Source organism: Lynx canadensis, chromosome B2 (genome assembly GCF_007474595.2).
Source record: "Lynx canadensis isolate LIC74 chromosome B2, mLynCan4.pri.v2, whole genome shotgun sequence".
NCBI lineage: Eukaryota > Metazoa > Chordata > Mammalia > Carnivora > Felidae > Lynx > Lynx canadensis.
Window position 1 is genome coordinate 59790261 of NC_044307.1, and position 5753 is coordinate 59796013.

The 5753-nt window shown below is 44.4% G+C and overlaps 1 pseudogene; it reads left to right on the forward strand.

The window, feature by feature from the left end:
- Positions 1-1080: 1080 nt before the first annotated feature.
- LOC115514934 lies at positions 1081-4830 on the forward strand (annotated as a pseudogene).
- The last annotated feature ends 923 nt before the right edge of the window (positions 4831-5753 follow it).

Here is a 5753-nt window from a genome sequence, read left to right on the forward strand (position 1 = left end):
TGTGTGGGGCCTTGGCTGCATTGCGTCATTCAGGGCCCCAATGGAGTGCCCCTCGGCAGGCCTGGAGGCTGCTGTCGTTGGGCCCTTCCTTCTTCGAGCCGCCCAGGGAGACCATGTTTTCCTTACTCTCAGCTTGCTGAGGTCCTTGCTATGTCCTAGGGGTCACCACATGTTCTGCAAGAATCCTGAGTTCCGCAGGGGGCCAGACCTTCCACGAGAAGGGTGGGTGTAGTGCAACCAGGGGAAAGCACCTTTGTTGATGGGGCCATGGGGTGTCACACCAGCCAGGCATGCAAGGAGCCAGCATGTGGTCGATGCAGGCCAAGGTGGGGGCAGCTGGCCCATCCATGACTATCTTCTGGAAGAATTTGGTAGGCTTGGATGGTGGCAGCCAGGGGCTGGTCAGGGGCATGATGATCAGCCAGTCCAGGAGGCCTGCGGCCAGCTTTGCCTAGTACTCACAGCATACCAGCTGTGAGGCATGCAGGCATTGAGACCCAGGACACCCATGTTGGGTGAGATGAGTATGTAAAGCCTCACCATTGGCCACTTTATCCTGCTAGCCCAGCTTTCTTAATAGATTGTTGAGGCCAGGGAGGCTGTCATTGCTCAGGTGGGTCACCAGCACAGCTCCTACCCAGTCCGGGTGCCTCATCAGCTTCCAGAAGCTCAATGGGGTTAGTGCTGCCTTTGACCAACTGTGAAGCCATTGACAGTGAAGAAGGTGGTATCACCAAGGACTAGGGGGAAGATGTAGCAGCAGCAGGGCCTGTTGAGCCTGGGAAAGCCCATTGAGGCTGCTGGCACCAGCAGCTGGGCCACTCACTCTAAGAGATCTCCCAGGCCCTTGGAAGCCAGCAGCTGCACGCTTCCTGCCCACAGTGTAGGGTATGGCTCCATTGTGTATTTGGGTGGTTAGCTATGGCTTTTTGCACCAGGGGTAGCAAGGAGTGTATGTGTGTGTGTATGTGGGGGGGGGGCACTCTCTTATTCTCATAGAAGAGGTTTTAGCACAAGTTTTCTTCTCACTTCCACTCCACCTCATTATCTCCAGATCCCCTTCTCTCCTCACATATTGTCATGATAGAGTCTGCCCATTACTTGATCATGCTTTTTTGAGATCACTGTTGGGGCCACTTATGGGGTCAAGCTGGGCTCCACTGAGAAGGAGTGCTATTAGTGCTATTATGTGCTGATAGTGCTATTATGGAAAATTGTGGATCTGGCCAAGAACGAGTACACAAAATAACTATCACAAAATACTAGTTAGACTGGATTCGTTGGAACTGATGGAAAAGAAACTAAGATCCATGTGAAAAGCCTATCCTCTCAGGAGTAGGTGGACCCAGCTCTGAGACAATTTAACCAGTCAGTGAACAATGAACTCAACACTGGGGTGGGGACCTCCTTCTGTCTCTGTACTGATAGGCAACCTCATATCAGGCAAATCTGAAGGCTTCCAAGAAGAATGTATTATTGCCTGAATCATTTTTTTCTATTTTTTTTTATTTTATTTAAATCCAAGTTAGTTAACATATAGTATAATAATGATTTCAGGAGTAGAATTTAGTGATTCATTACTTACATATAACACCCAGTGCTCATCCCAACAAGTGCCCTCCTTAATGCCCATTGCCTATTTAGCTCATCCCCCCACTAAACACCGCTCCAGCAACCCTTAGTTTGTTCTATGTATTTAAGTCTCTTATGGTTTGCCTCCCTCTCTGTTTTTAACTTACTTTTTCTTCCCATCCCCTATATTCATGTTTTGTTTCTTAAATTCCACATACGAGAGAATGTATTGTTGCCTGAGTATTTTTTTTTTAATCTTTGAGGAGAATTCAAGAAATGTTACCCTGATTCATCTGATATTGATAAACTGGATATTGCAGCAATGATACTGTGTTTAAATTTTGAGAATAGGTCAGTCTCCCAGTATGGAACCTCTCAAGTTAGATGTGCGGAATATAATTTTAGCAATGATTTCAGAACCCTATCATCACAGATTTTCAAATCCAGAGATAGTAAGTTCCAAATTTGGAAGTGGCACTTGCAGCAAGATGGAACTTATTGATGATAATACTGTAGTCAGGACTCAAGGTTTACTATGGCAGTGTTTAGATCAAGACATTGCAGGATTCTTTAAATGACTCAATATTGCTGTGGGAGATACAGCAACTTTGTCTGAATGTCCAGGGTGGAAAGAATAGAGAAGTACCGGTTAGGTTTGTACATGAGGAGTATAGAGGCCTAGTACTACAGAAGCACAAACATCACATGGAGACCCAGTACACTGAGGTTTACAAAGCAACAGGTGATGATTTTCTTAAATTTGCTGGTGGTACATCCAAAGAAGTAGCCCGGTTTCTCTCCTGGGAGAAAGAAGTGATCGACTGTATGTGAGTGCTCACATTTGATGAAGTCGTGACCTTTTCTGGACAGCATTGCCTCACCAATGGGGGGAAGGAAGCCATCTTCTTTGTTAACTCCTGGATCAGTAGGCCAACAGGAAATGCTTTTGTCCTCTTTGCTCATGAGGAATATATACAGAACACGACGAAGGAGCATAAGGACTTGTTAGGAAAGGATACATTGGGTCCTTTAAGAGAATAGGAGCTGGGGGCACCTGGGTGGCGCAGTCGGTTAAGCATCCGACTTCAGCCAGGTCACGATCTCGCGGTCCGGGAGTTCGAGCCCCGCGTCAGGCTCTGGGCTGATGGCTCAGAGCCTGGAGCCTGTTTCCGATTCTGTGTCTCCCTCTCTCTCTGCCCCTCCCACGTTCATGCTCTGTCTCTCTCTGTCCCAAAAATAAATAAACGTTGAAAAAATTTTAAAAGAGAATAGGAGCTGAAATTCAGCAGATGATGAATCATTTCTCAGCCCCTCTCATTCCTCTTCCCACCATTATTCCAGTACTACCTAGGCAGTTTGTACACCTACAATTGTTGAAGAGCATATACACCTTTGAGATCTTTCTTGATCTTTCTTGAGGACCTCCTGTAATTTCTTGGGGAGTTTTGTCCAAATATTCAAACTCACAGGGTTCACATGGTATTGAATCATCAGGGCTACCCATGGGTAAAGGTGTCTTTATCCAGATGAAGTCTATAGACAAAGCATTTATGGCTGCACAGAAGTATCCTAAAAAACTGTGAAGGACAGACATGCTAAAGTCTTTTAGTATTCAGCTGAGGAGATGAACTTTGTATTCATGGGACAGGGCACATTTTGTTTTTTACATTTACTAGTTTATTATATAATAAAGTATATTATATAGGATACAGACGAATAGCCAGATGAAGCAGTACGTAGAGTGATGTCCCAAAGTATCCTAAGCACAGGAGCTTCTGTCCCCATGGAGTTGGGGTGTGCCACCCTCCTGGCATGTGAATATGTTCACCAACCCAGAAGCTCTCTGAACCTCATACTAATTGAGATTTTTTAATGGAGGCTCCATTATAATTAATTATCATTATTGATAATTAATTCCATTTGTAGTCCCTTTCCTCTCTTGGTGGAATGAAAGTTAGGGCTAAAAGACTTAAGATTCTAGTCATGGCTTGGACTTTCTGATGGCTAGCCACCATCCAATAACGTACCAAGAGTCATTTTGTTAGAACAAAAGACACTCCAGGATATTCTAGGGGATTTAGGAGTTTAGTGTCAGATGCTCCTATTATGTAGGAAATTGCAGTTCTTAGGAGCTCTGTGTCACCAACTGGAATCAAAAATGAAATGTTAAGGAAAAAAAATTCTCCTAGCACCTCTGTTATAAAGGGTTTGGGGAGCTCTGCATCAGGAACCAGGAAAAGACACAGGCACACACAGAAACATACATCATTTCACACCAGGTAATCTGAGTCTGTTCCCCACCCTCCACCCCCACCTCATCTCTACTCCCTCTCCAACTATATCATTGATCTGGTTGAGCCAAAATCCTAGACTGTTGAGAGTTTCTTAGACAAAGCCACAGCTCTGGTACCAAGAGCCAGTGATATGATGTTTGTATTAGTTTTTAACTGTTGCCTAATGAATTGAAGCCAACTTAGTGACTTAAAGAAAAGCCATTTATTCACTGTTCTGTAGGTCAGAAGTCAGTCAGGCTTGACTGTGTAGCATCTCACAGGGTCAAAATGAGTGAGCCAGGCTAGGCTCTTATCTAAAGGTCATCGTCTTTTTGTGCCAGCCAAATAGCCAGAGGTGGGACCAATGAGCCCTGGACTGAGACTGCCTTACAGTTACGGTTCCCTACCCTCTTTGGGAGAGATAAATGCTGACTCTACTCTGAAAGCTCCCAACTTCTTTAGCTGTTGTGGTTAAAAGGTGCTTGAGGATCCCTCCTGCACTGGTGCTTTTGCTTTCTGCATTCCACCTCCCACTCCAGTGCTCTGCTAGGCGAGGGCCTGTGGCTGCAGAGCTTTTTAATCTAACTTAGCACAGAAGCTAGATGCTTGGTCCCAAAGAGAACAAGTAAACCAAGAATATGTAGAAGGTGCCATTTCTGTTCTTAATTTTAGAAAACACACCACTCTGGATCCTAGTAGGAATCAGCATGGTCTGGCCAGAAAATCACATTATGATTTCAGGTATGGAAGATGGCATGGTGACCCCAAGTGCCTGTGAAAAGCCTTAGGAGTCTGTGGGCTTAATAGCTCTGGTGCCAACAAGTACAGAGAGTATGACATTCACATAGAAGATCTGCCAACTCCAGAAAGCATCCATGCCCAAGGAGAAAGTCAGAGTACCACAACCCCAAATGTGGCAGCTAGTCACTCCATGGAGAAAGTGGATGGAGAGATATGGGCAACAGTGAGAAAGATGGCTTGGTGACAGTGACCTTGGTTGGAATCATAGTTGAGGGTCTTATTAGCCAGTGCATTCATTAGTGGGATCATTATCGAAGTTGGGTGAAAAATGTCAGAAGGATATCCTGAAGAGCTAAAGAATTGTGATATTCTGCCAACATGTTTAAAAAAAGAGATTTTCTGACTTGGACTCAGGTCACAGTCTCACAGTTCATGAGTTCAAACCCTACATTGGGCTCTGTGCTGGCAGCTCAAAACCTGGAGCCTACTTCAGATTCTGTGTCTCCCTCTCTCTCTGCCCCTTCACCAGTCACACTCTGTCTCTAAATAAATAAACGAACAAACAAACATTAAAAGAGAGTGAGAGAGAGAATGAGTTTCCAGTTTTTCCCATCCCTGAGCATGTGGCAAAAGATGACCCATGGACATGCTTGGCCACTTCACTCAAAGTCCATGATAATCCCTCCACTTGCCAATAGTAACCAAAGGAAAACTAATTCATAAAACTTGCTTCTCTAAACATTTGTCTTCTGACTGTTTTTAAATACGTATTTTGTCAAATATGATTTAGAAGACAAAATGCATAGAAATATGGAGCAAAACCAAGCTGATTTGTAACAAATGTAGACAATATAATTCAATCAATATTAGAAACTATGATGATGTCCTTGTTCTAACCATTCTGTCCTTTTTAAAATGCAAGGAATATATTTATACCAATGGAGTCCTTGGGGCTAGTGCTATGCCAGTAAGTAGAACAAACATTTGGCAATCTCTGATATCTCTCTCTCTCTCTCTCTCTCTCTCTCTCTCTCTCTCTCTCTCTCTCTTTTAGAGAGAGAGAGAGAGAGAGAGAGAGAGCGAGCTCAAGTCAGGAAGAGGGGCAGAAGGGGAGAGAGAGACTCTTAAGCAGACTTCATGCTCAGCATACAGCCTGACATGGGGCTG